Genomic DNA, 13,121 nt, shown 5'->3' on the forward strand with positions numbered 1-13,121 from the left:
AGACTCTGTCTCAAAAAAAAAAAAAAAAATACAAAAAACTAGCCGGGCGAGGTGGCGGGCGCCCGTAGTCCCAGCTACTCAGGAGGCTGAGGCAGGAGAATGGCATAAACCCGGGAGGCGGGGCTTGCAGTGAGCTGAGATCTGGCCACTGCACTCCAGCCTGGGCGACAGAGCGAGACTCCATCTCAAAAAAATAAAAATAAAAATAAAAAAATAAGTATTTTTTCCCTTTAACCTAGAATAGAGTAGGAGCTTCCAAATGGACACACAGTAAGTATGGGATGAATTGTGGAAGTCATGAGTATGTTCATAACTCAGTTGGTTTATCACAGTTTTTACCATTACACAGTATTTTAATTGACTTTGCTCTTAGTCATATACATGATTTCATTCACATCCATAATAAACCACTGACTAAATGTAGGCTCAAGCAATGCCAATGACAAAACACATGTTAGTGAGAAGTTAGAAATACAAGTGAGAATTATCATAAAACCGGTAATTCTACAAGTTGTCTGAAGATGTTCTCAGGGCCTTAAGTTGTATTCCTCTGATCATGATTTAAAAATATATATAGTTCAGATCCCAAACGATATAATTTTTAGTAATATACTGATCTAAATAAAATTTTTTTTATATTTAAAATCACTTCCAGAGAGAGTTTGTACCATTCCCTATTACTATGAAAGGAGTTTGCGAGTTAGAAAAGGCTGAGGCATACTGATTTAGAACATTTTCTCTGAAATGCTGGCTCCTCTGTTAACCACTCCAAGTTCCCTAAGCCCCAGGGAGGACCTGACCAGCCTCTCCCCTGTGCCCTGCTCTCCCAGGCAGAGGGGCCCTTTAGTATAGTACTTTGCTTCATCTTTGCTTTTGTGGCTGCTATATTGACTAGGATGTCAGCTCCCTGCTTCATTCATCTTTTTATCTTAACAGGCAGCACAGTGCCTGGCACCCAGAAGACTCTTGGTAAGTATCTGTTAATGTTCCTGAGATCAAATGTCTGTGTACTGATGTTGGAACCCCTTTAGGGATTAACAAAAGCTGGGAGAGGAAGAGCTGAAATGGGCATTTGCTAGGGGCTGCCTCTCTTCAGGTTTGGGGAGCTCATGGCTGAGCACTGAGGCCTGCCCACTTGTTTTTTGCTTTCTTTTGTTTTGTTTTGAGACAGAGTTTTGCTCTTGTTGCCCAGGCTGGAGTGCAATGGTGCGATCTCAACTCACTGCAGCCTCCGCCTCCCAGGTTCTAGCAATTCTCCTGCCTCAGCCTCCCGAGTAGCTGGGATTACAGGTGCCCGCCACCACACCTGGCTAATTATCTGTGGATTTTAGTAGAGATGGGGTTTCACCATGTTGGCCAGGCTGGTCTCGAACTCCTGGCCTCAGGTGATCTGCCCATCTTGGCCTCCCAAAGTGCTGGGATTACAGGCATAAGCCACCGCACCCAGGTGACCACTTGCCTTTTCCATCACCATTGAACACCAATAGCCAGCTCTGCAGCCTGGTAAGGAGGTCCTGAGCTGCATCTCCCAAGCATGGCTGTCAAAACGTGTTACTCCAGGGTAAAAAGGAAAAAACAGGGGAAACCTACTCTTTGAGGTGTCACTGATGTTTTTTGCCACTTATTAGCAAAGTAATCACCGTTGACAGTGAGAGAAACTTTTAAATAAATAATTTTCCTTTTCCCATTCAAAACATACATTTGAATGCCGAAAAAGCACTAGATAGTAAGCGAGTGCTCTGGCAAATACAATAGTAATAAACAACAAAACAAATGACACTTATGTGCTGGGCTTTGTTCTGAATACTCCATGTGGATGAGCTCGGTTAATCCTTATAGTAGTCCTAACATACTCTTTCTATCCTCACATTACAGATGAAAAAACTGAGGCTGGAGAAATCAAGCAGCAATTTGTCCAAGGTCATTAAGCCATTGTTACTCTTCCCAATTATATACAGTTTTACCTGGGTAGGATTGGGGGAGGGGGGTTATAAACAGAAAACAAGGTAGTAAGAAATAATAGGTGTATAAAATGAGTGTACCTTTGAGGCACATATACTCTATGGGAATTTCAGAGGAAGGAAAATTATATTCAGTTTGGCAGACAAGAAGCAGAAGTACCCCGTAACACATTTGGCAGGTACAATGGTCAGTAGTAGTACACAAGAGCTTTACCTCCAATAATGGCATTCATTCTCAAATTCACTTATTCAGCAAATGTTTGCTGCATGCTTAGTATCTATGTGCCAGGGACTGGGCTAGTTTGAAACTGAATCAACACAGCAATACATAGACAATAAAGTCTGGATTTAGAGAAAAAAACAAAACAAGCCTCAAAGAGGTAGAACAAGCTGCCTGCACCCCTTACCGTCTACAGTGGGAGGAAGCAGAGGTGCGTCCTGTATGCACAGACCCTCCTGTCCACCCTCAACAGCATGAGAGCCCCTAGAGCAGCGACTGCTCACCACTGCACTCCTAGAGACCACAATGCTCATCAAAGAGCGGGAGCTTGACAAGTGCCTGTGAAATGTGGAATAAACCAGTGCCAGGCTGCTGGTGAATATGGTGGGCTACATGGTCATATGCATAGATGCCTACAGCATGGCAGTGTGACACTTAGCCATTCCCTGTGCTCTCGCAGACCAGCAGGGTGCTGTGGTGCTGGTCTGATGCTAGAGGTCTGGTGTGAGCAGGCTTATTTCTTTCTGGCTTCATTTCTCTCTACTTCTGCCAAGAGGAACGTGTGCAGGACTAAAGTGCAATGAGTCCCTGCCCAGGAATCACTTGTTACCTGGCAGAAGGGCAGGCTCAAAAGGAAGGCAATGAATGACTGAGAACGACACTGCTTCCCTTTTCACCACTATAGGTGGCTCTTAGACATTTTGAGATCCAGGATTCTCCCATACCAACACTCCATTGACTTCCCCCCCAGTCCAGCAAAAAATCCTCAACTGAATTATGAGGAGAAATGATCTATTTCTGATGAACACATCAAAGAAATGTGAGCAGCCTTGTTTAAATATTATAAAGAGGTGCTGTGACAGCAGGTGGAGCCATGGTTGGTGCTCCAGAACCCTGCTCTCCCACACAGAGCCCTTTGCCCTTCCCCAGGCCACTGTCTAATAAGTCATCTGTGCACACACTGAAATGCACCAGGCAAGCTGCAACCCAAAGCAACTTGTTTTCAAACTAAGAGGACATAGTTCATCTGTTGTTCCAAATACAGGACTTTCTTAAAGTAGGATATTTTGGTATTATAGTACATTTGGCATTTGGTATTATAGTACATTTTTTTCAGATGCACATATTTCACCAACACCAACTAAAATAAGTAATACTCCAAGTTTACAGTTTTAAAACGTTTTCCTTTTTCTTTCTTTCTTTCTTTTTTTTGTTTTTTTTTTTTTTGGTTTTTTTTTTTTGGAGACAGAGTCTGACTCTGTCGCCCAGGCTGGAGTGCACTGGCACGATCTCAGCTCACTGCAACCTCTGCCTCCCAGGTTCAAGCGATTCTTGTGCCTCAGCTTCCCGAATAGCCTGGGACTACAGGCACACACCACCCACCTGGTTAATCTTTGTATTTTTAGTAGAGACGGGGTTTCACCATGTTGCCCAAGTTGGTCTTGAACTCAAGCCATCCACACACCTCAGCCTCTCAAAGTGCTAGGATTACAGACAAGAGCCACCATGCCTGGCCTAAAAAAGTGTTTCCAACAGTGATTCTTACCCTAAGACCCAAAGCCTAAGAATGGGCTTCAGGTCAGTGAGGTTCTGAGAGGTCACAAAGACATGTTTATGGGTATTTATGAATAGGGAAGCAGTACCTCTGATGAGATCCTTAAAGGAGTTGGGCCCAAAGAGCTAAAGAACTTGTGCTTAGAATATATTCTGAAACAATTCCGATAACAATAAAACTTGGTTGTTTCTTGGAGTTTGGTAAACAGGTGTTTATATTAAATTAGTTTAGTAGCCTTGTAGGTTTAAAAAAAAAAATAACATTCTGAGTTATAAAACAGGGTGATGACTAAGGCTTCTTTTTGGGGTACTGAAAATGTTCTGGCTGGGTGCTGTGGCTCATGCCTGTAATCACAACACTTTGGGAGGCTGAGGCAGCTGGATCACCTGAGGTCAGGAGTTTGAGACCAGCCTGGCCAACATGGTGAAATCCCATCTCTACTAAAAATACAAAAATTAGCCAGGCGTGGTAGCGGATGCCTGTAGTCCCACCTACTCAGGAGACTGAGGCAGGAGAATCACTTGAACCCGGGAGGCGGAAGTTGCAGTGAGCCAAGATCACACACCACTGCACTCCAGCCTGGGCAACAAAGCGAGACTCCTTCTCACAAAAAAAAAAAAAAAAATGTTCTAAGATTGATTGTGGTGATGAATACACAACTCTATAAATATACCAAAAGCCATTGAATTGTATATTTTAAATGAGTGACTCATATGGTATGTGAATTATATAAAGTTTTGTTCTGTTTTGTTTTTGAGATGGAGTCTCACTCTGTCATCCAGGCTGCAGTGCAGTGGCACGATCTCGGCTCACTGCAACCTCCATCTCCTGGGTTCAAGCAATTCTGCTGCCTCAACCTCCCAAGTAGCTGGGATTACAGGCGTGTGCTACCACTCCCAGCTAATTTTTGTACTTTTAGTAGAGACGGGGCTTTACCATGTTGGCCAGGCTGTTCTCAAACTCCTGACCTCAAGTGGTCTGCCTGCCTCGGCCTCCCAAAGTGCTGGGATTTCAGGCATGAGCCACCATGCCTGGCTCAAAACACTTGATATTTTAACTTCAGCTAAAAATGGTTACTTACCCTAAATGTGGTTGTCAGCAAGGTGAGCTGGAGACTAAATGGTCAATCTGAAGAAACTATCCTCCTCCTGAGGTGCAAGTATTTACCAAAGACAAAGCACTTGGTTCCATACTCCTAAGTCAAAAGTTTGAAACCACAAATGAAGGGCCACTGTCATCTCTTCTGAAGAGGAGTCAACTTTAATTTCCCCCTGTACATCCTTGGTGCTTGCAAAGGAAGGCACTGATAAGAATGACTTCTCGTTTAAGGAAAAAAACAAAGGAAAAACCCTTTTACTCCCCCTCTGGTATCCCAAACACTTAAGCTCTTATGACTTCTAAAATGGGATCCATCTCCCCGTTTCTCAGGGTGCCAAAAGCTGGAACATAAAAGAGCTTCATTTCCTATAATCTCTAGCAGCCTAAAAAGAAACCACTACTTGCCCTGCAGGAGGAACAGAGGGGTTTATTTTACTTGCTCCAAATAAACCCATTTAAACGCTTTTTTTTTTTTTTTTTTTTTTGAGACAGAGTTTTGCTCTTGTTGCCTAGGCTGGAGTGCAATGGTGGGATCTCAGCTCACCGCAACCTCCACCTCCCAGGTTCAAGGATTCTCCTGCCTCAGTCTCCCGAGTAGCTGGGATTACAGGCATGCGCCACCACGCCTAGCTAACTTTGTATCTTTAGTAGAGACGGGGTTTCTCCATGTTGGTCAGGCTGGTCTTGAACTCCTGACCTCAGGTGATCCACCCACCTCAGCCTTCCAAAGTGCTGGAATTACAGGTGTGAGCGACCACACCTGGCCTTAAACTTTCAATCAACAATCTAGGCTGGGTGCAGAGGCTCACATTTGTAATCCCAGCACTTTGGGAGGCCAAGATGGGAGGATCACTTGAGGCCAAGAGTTTGAGACCAGCCTGGGCAACATAGGGAGGCCCTGTCTCGACAGAAAATTTAAAAATTAGCCAAGTGTTGTGATGCGTGCCTGTAGTTCCAGCTACTCAGGAGGCTGAGGCAGAAGGACTGTTTGAGCTGGAGCGGTCAAGGCTACAGTGAGCCACGATTGCTCCATACTGCCCTCCAGCCCAGCTGAGACCCTGTCTTAAAAAAAAAAAAATCAGCCGGGCACAGTGGTTCGAGCCTGTAATCCCAGCACTTTGGGAGGCCGAGGCGGGTGGATCACCTGAGGTCAGGAGTTTAAGACCAGCCAGGCCAACAGGGTGAGACCCTGTCTCTACTAGAAATACAAAAAAAATCAGCCGGGCGTGGTGGCAGTCGCCTGTAATCCCAGCTACTCGGGAGGCTGAGGCAGAGAATCGCTTGAACCCGGGAGGTGGAGGTGGCAGTGAGCCGAGATCAGCCATTGCACTCCAGCCTGGGCAACAACAGTGACTCTGTCTCAAAAAAAAGGCGGTGGCGGTGGCTTAAGCCTGTAATCCCAGCACTTTGGGAGGCCGAGGCCAAGGTAGGATCGAGGGAGTCCAGGAGTTCGAGACCATCCTGGCTAACACGGTGAAACCCCGTCTCTACTAAAAAATACGAAAAACTAGCGGGGCGAGGTGGTGGGCGCCTGTAGTCCCGGCTACTCGGGAGGCTGAGGCAGGAGAATGGCGTAAAAACCCGGGAAGTGGAGCTTGCAGTGAGCTGAGATCCAGCCACTGCACTCCACCCTGGGTGACACAGCGAGACTCCGTCTCAAAAAAAAAAAAAAAAAAAAAATCTATGTATTGAACGATCTCAAGATCACAATCCACATGGAAGCTAAGTACACATAGGTGGCTCTTTCCACCATTCCCTAGGGAAGCAAAACATGTAACTATCTTTTCACACAAAATAAACCACAGCCCCAGAATCTTAGATTTCTTCCTAGTAATTATAGTCAGGTACTCGGATTTATATTCCTATTACGAGAAACCTTTCTCATGGGATAGTCCTCAAAACAGGTGATATACGGGGATTGAGTATCACCAGCCCATAAATTAGGCTGCAAAAAAAAACAACTTCTGGCCAGGCACGGTGGCTCACGCCTGTAATCCCAGCACTTTGGAAGGCTGAGGCAGGCAGATCACTTGAGGTCAGGAGTTCAAGACCAGCCTGGCCAACATCGTAAAACCCCATCTCTACTAAAAATACAAAAATTAGCCGGGCGTGGTGGCTGGCGCCTGTAATACCAGCTACCTGAGAGGCAAGGCAGGAGAATCACTTGAACCTCGAAGGTGGAGATGGCAGTGAGCCAAGATCACACTACTATACTCTAGCCTGGGCAACAGAGTAAGACTACATCTCAAAACAAAAACAAAAACAAAAAGACCACAAACCCCAACAACAACAACAAAACCAACATCTTCGATAGGCAGAGACAACTTACAATCTCTAAATGAACTAATTACCAGTACCTAAAAGCTTTCAACTCAGGGTTTTCCGACTGCATCCATCTCAGATTTCCAGGACAAGTGGGGAAAAATACATAACCACATAGAATAGATGCCCAGCAAATAACTGCTCTTATATTTTATTATAATGTGTGGAAGTGCTGCAAGATGGCCGAGTGTAGTGGCTCATGCCTGTAATCCCAAACTTTGGGAGGCCAAGGCAGACAGATCACCTGAGGTCAGGAGTTACCAGCCTGGACAACATGGTGAAACCCTGTCTCTACTAAAAATACAAAAATTAGCCAGGTGTGGTGGTGGGTGCCTGTAATCCCATCTACTAGGGAGGCTGAAGCAGGAGAATTGCTTGAACCCCGGAGGCAGAGGTTGCGGTGAGTCGAGATCACGCTACTGTACTCCCATCTGGGGAGCGAGACTCCAGCTCAAAAAAAAAAAAAAAAAAAGGAAGTGCTGCAAGTTAACTACCACACACTATGCAAACATCTTTAAAAGAATATATATATTTTTTTGAGACGGAGTGTTGCTGTGTCACCCAGGCTGGAGTACAATGGCTCAATCTTGGCTCACTGCAACCGCTGTCTCACAGGTTAAAACAATTCTCCTGCCTCAGCCTCCCAAGTAGCTGGGCCTACAGGCACACCCCACCACACCTGGCTAATTTTTGTATTTTTAGTAGAGACGGAATCTCACCATATTGGCCAGGCTGGTCTGGAACTGCTGACCTCAGGTGATCCACCCGCCTCAGCCTCCCAAAGTGCTAGGATTACGGGCATGAGCCACTGTGCCTGGCCTAAAGAAATTTTTTTTTTTTTTGAGACTGAGAGTGCAATGGTATGATCTGGGCTCACTGCAGCCTCCACCTACCGGGTTAAAGCAATTCTCCTGCCTCAGCCTCCCAAGTAGCCAGACTACAGGCATGCGCCACCATGCCCAGTTAATTTTGTATTTTTAGTAGAGACTGAGTTTTATCATGTTGGTCAGGCTGGTCTCGAACTCCTGACCTCATATGATCCGCCTGCCTCGGCCTCCCAAAGTGCTGGGATTACAAGTGTGAGCCACCATGCCTGGCTAAGAAAATTTTTTTAAGTATTCAGTGTAACTTGGAATTCTAAAGAAAAAAGGGAAGTGCTGCAAGTTAACTATCACACACTATGCAAACATCTTTAAAAGAATTTTTTTTTTTGGCTCAAATAAATAGCATTCTAAAAGGAAGTTCAAATTCTGATACTGAGTACTAGATTACCTTAAAATTTCAGGATCTGAAAGCAACAGTGTCTCCTAATTTTGCATTATATTTGAATAGTTATTCTGGTGATAAATAAATAGAGTTTAAAAGTCTATAAAAAGGGTCAGGTCACTGATAAGAAGCTGAAGTTCAATAAACCAAGCCACTAAAACCATCTGTTTCGGCTGGGCACGGTGGCTCATTCCTGTAATCCCAGCACTTTGGGAGGCTGAGGCGGCTGGATCACGAGGTCAGGAGATTGAGACCATCCTGGCTAACACGGTGAAACTCTGTCTCTACTAAAAATACAAAAAAATTAGCCAGGCGTGATGGCGGGCGCCTGTAGTCCCAGCTACTTGGGAGGCTGAAGCAGGAGAACTGCCTGAACCCGGGAGGCAGAGCTTGCAGTGAGCTGAGATCATGCCACTGCACTCCAGCCCAGGCAACAGAGCAAGACTCCATCTCAAAAAAAAAAAAAAAAAAAAAATCTGTTTCATGAATGGTAAAGATCCTAGTTGAGGCCAGGTACAGTGGCTCACGCCTGTAATCCCAGCATTTTGGGAGGCCGAGGCAGGAGGATCACTTGAACTCAGGAGTTTGAGACCAACCTGGACAACATAGCAAAACCCCATCTCTACTACAAATCAAAAAATTAGCCAGGTATGGTGGTGCATGCCTATAGTCCCAGCTGCTCAGGAGGCTGAGGCAGGAGGATTGCTTGAGCCAGGAGATTGAGGTTGCCATGAGCTGTGATCCTGCACTCTAGCCTGGGTGACAGAGCAAGACCCTGTCTCACAATGAAAAAAAAAAAAGACCTCAGAATCCAACATAACAAAGGCTCCATGGACGCAGGAGCTGTCTGGTTCACCATTCTAGCTCTAGCGTGTGCCCGGCACATAGGTATTTAATACATTTTTGTTGAATGAATGAGTATAGCTGAATAAATAAGCTATGCAGGAATGCAGTTTCCAAATATCAAAAGTTCAAGGAGAGATCCATTTTCAGTAAAGATTTTAACATGTAATATTACCTTTCCCACAGATTTTTAAAAAATGTTCTCTGTTGTGCCTTAACTATCACTATAATTATCTGTTTCTCAAAAACAAAATGTCTAAATGGAAGATAAATAGTCCCTGATCCAGATGAACTCCACAGAAGAATATTTAAAAAAGAGAAAACTGCCAGGCATGGTGGCTCAAACCTGTACACCCCGCACCTTAGGAGCCCGAGGCAGGTGGATCACCTGAGGTCAGGTGTTCAAGACCAACCTGGTCAACGTGGTGAAACCCCGTCTCTACTAAAAATACAAAAATTAGCCGGGCGTGGTGGTGCATGCCTGTAATCCCAGCTACTTGGGAGGCTGACGCAGGAGATCACCTGAACCTGGGAAGTGGAAGCTGCAGTGAGCTGAGATTGCACCACTGCACTCTAGCCTGGTGACAGAGTGAGACTCCATCCCCCACCCCCCCAAAAAAGGAGAAAACTGAGATGAAAAGCTATCACACATAGCCTACCTACCAGCAAAAATCGGATATGCACATTTGATAACAGCGCTTTCCAAAACTGTCTGTTTCCTCTGGTTTCAATTTCAGCTAGGTAAGCATTTTTTTAGTCTACTGACTTTAAAGTTTTCCCTTTTATGTAGCCAAGAACTTATCTTTCCGTTGTCCTCTCTTGGTCCTCTCAAATTTTCTCACAACTCACCTGTGTGGCTTTTCACCAGAATTCCTTTTGTCTGGAAAATCCTCCTTCCTCCAAACCTAACCTGAAAGCATCCTCCCCCTAAATACTAGCCTTTCTGATTTTATAGAAGCTTCATTTCCTTGCAGCAGACGACTGGTCTAGTTCTTTTTTTTTTTTTTGAGACGGAGTCTCGCTGTGTCGCCCAGGCTGGAGTGCAGTGGCCGGATCTCAGCTCACTGCAAGCTCCGCCTCCCGGGTTTTTACGCCATTCTCCTGCCTCAGCCTCCCGAGTAGCCGGGACTACAGGCGCCTGCCACCTCGCCCGGCTAGTTTTTCGTATTTTTTAGTAGAGACGGGGTTTCACCGTGTTAGCCAGGATGGTCTCGAACTCCTGACCTCGTGATCCGCCCGTCTCGGCCTCCCAAAGTGCTGGGATTACAGGCTTGAGCCACCGCGCCCGGCCTGGTCTAGTTCTTAATGCTAAATTCATTTTGCTCCATAAAAATGATGCATCATGGCCGAAAGATCATGTTGATCTTTCTAACAACCTTGGGAGACAGGCAGGGCAGGCACTTATTACTCCCATTTACAGATGACAAAACTAAACTTCAAAAAGGTTTAAGCGACTTGCCCAGCCTATATCACATGACTAGCAAATATCAGCCCAGACCTGTATTAAGGTCTTGCCTCTTCCAATCCCAAGTCTGTCTCTATCTCCATATGTTTCTGTCTACCTACAAGGAGTAACCTCCTAGAGATTCAGCATTTCAAAGGGAGAATAGAGCTCTGACTTCTGGAACACCATCTCCCTTCAGCTACCAAGCTGGAAAGTCATCTTCAGTCTTCCCAAGAAAAAACAGTGCCTTTCTCTTCTATATGCCACTCTTAACAACTACTTTCCAAAATAATTTCCAACAGTTCCTGTTTTAAAAAAGACTTACTCATAAGACACTAATAGTTCAAAAAGTTTGCATCAGCATATGATTTTCTCAATAAAGTTCAGGGCTGATGCAACATTTCTCAGTCAAACTTTACAGCTAAAATGACAAGAACACAGAACAGTCAAAAAATTATGCAAGAGAATGCTACAGTTTTTCACTCTACCACATCTGCCTCGATGGGTCTCCTGTGAGTCATGGTCTTTTGTGTTCAGTCATCACTATAAGAACTGCCATTTTCTACCTTAAATTATTTTATTTTTTAAAGAAAAGATCTGCAGGGCCAGGTGTGGTGGCTCACGTCTATATACCAGCACTTTGTGGGGTTGAGGCAGGAGAATGGCCTGAGCCCAGGCGTTCCAGACCAGCTTGGACAACATGGTGAGACGCTGTCTCTACACACACACACACACACACACACACACACACACACACACACACAGAAAAGAGCTACAATAAAAACAGAATCCTATTACATCTTTCGCCACCTAGCTAAAGCACTGATCTCTAAGTTATTTTTTCAATGTTCACAATTACCTTTTTACACAAACAGAAAAAGAGGCATAGTAAGGTTGAAGTTGGATTATTTAGTCATTTGATAAACACATTTGAAATCCTATCAAAAACCAGGAAATGAGACCCCAAAGTGAGGGAGAAATGCCCCTCCTCTTGTAGCCTGGTGAAGACAAAAAGGAAAGAAGTAATTATAGGACAAACTAATCAAGATTAAGGTGTGGGTAGGCACATGGGCTGGGGCTGTAGAAATCACAGAATGCTTGTATTTATAAACATCTATCTCTTTACTTTCAATACAAAATAAACCTAAAAGACTCGACTCTATTCCCTGAAAGGTTATAAGACTTACTTGCCAATAGTCAAATCAAAAATCAAATTTAATAGCTGAATTACTCTTGACTCCTCATCCTAAATTTCAACCATTAAGCCATACTCCCTTTAGGCACAAATGATAGCAAGTTTAACAAATTCTGCCCTATATGTGCCTTCTCACATGTCTACAGAATAGGATTAAAGATACGCAGAGTGAAACAAATAGTACTTTTAAAAAAGATAATAATTTTCTTAACTGGAAGTGAATGCTTTGAACAATTCAAGCCCTACAAAGCATGGCTGTCGGAAGAGGAAACTGAGGTTCAAAAAAGTCTCACTTTAATACAACAGAATGAAAGGTCTCTTTGAAGTCATCAGAAGAGCTCGAAGGAAAAGAGAAACAGAAGCCTATTGTGAGCTTTAGCCTCCACATGATGACCCCCCAAGCACACTGCAATGGTAAACAAACAAGCCTCTGAGTCTGAATCTGATTCGGTGGCCTGACAAAACATCACAATTGAAGGAATCTCTATCCTCATTCATTACTTTTCCAAAAAAGTCCCACTAGCTGGAGCTCCAGGTTTCTTGCTGGTTCCTGGATTTATTGCTTGGAAATTATAATGCATAGTGTGCCTTTCAAAAAAAAAGGTACAAGCAAATGAAAACAACCACGGTTTTAAAGCCCCATAAAAGACAGTGTATGTAGCAGAAATGAACTCTGCCAGTGTTTACTATGAGGACCTATTACTCCTTTATGCTACTCGAGTGGATTTTAAACTCAAATGAATGCTACCACTGCCCACTAAACAGCAAGTTAGAGAAGCACATTCATACACCTGCTTAACAGCCCCGCTGACTTCCCCACCACTTCCCGGGGCCAGGGCCAAGTGGCTGACCTGGAAACGCGGCTGTAGACCCCAACCACTTGCACTCTGCTGTCCCAACAAGTAGGCTCTGAAGTCACACTTCATTTGGCCCGGCACACCCTCATCCCCATCACCCAGACCCTCAGCTGCAGGGAGGAAATTCCACGGCCTCAAAAAGGAAAAGGCTGGAAGCTGGCAGAAGTGGATGGTCCCGAGCGGTCTCGTTCCTGCTTCCCTGGTCCAAGGTGAGCCCGAGGCTCCCGCAACCCCAACTCGGAGTCGCTTTCCTGGTCGCCGCCAAGCTCCTTCCACCCCGCGGCGCCGGGGGCTGCGGTCCCCATCCTCGGCCCCTCTGGGCCTCAGCGTTCGCCTGGGCCCCGGGGGCCCTGACCCAGA

The 13,121-nt window shown here is 45.0% G+C and overlaps 1 protein-coding gene across 25 annotated transcripts in view; it reads right to left on the reverse strand.

The window, feature by feature from the left end:
- Positions 1-13,121, reverse strand: part of PXK (PX domain containing serine/threonine kinase like) — a 97,989-nt gene that overhangs the window by 84,504 nt on the left and 364 nt on the right. The window lies entirely within an intron of this gene.

The sequence above is a fragment of the Papio anubis genome, chromosome 2 (assembly GCF_008728515.1).
Source record: "Papio anubis isolate 15944 chromosome 2, Panubis1.0, whole genome shotgun sequence".
NCBI lineage: Eukaryota > Metazoa > Chordata > Mammalia > Primates > Cercopithecidae > Papio > Papio anubis.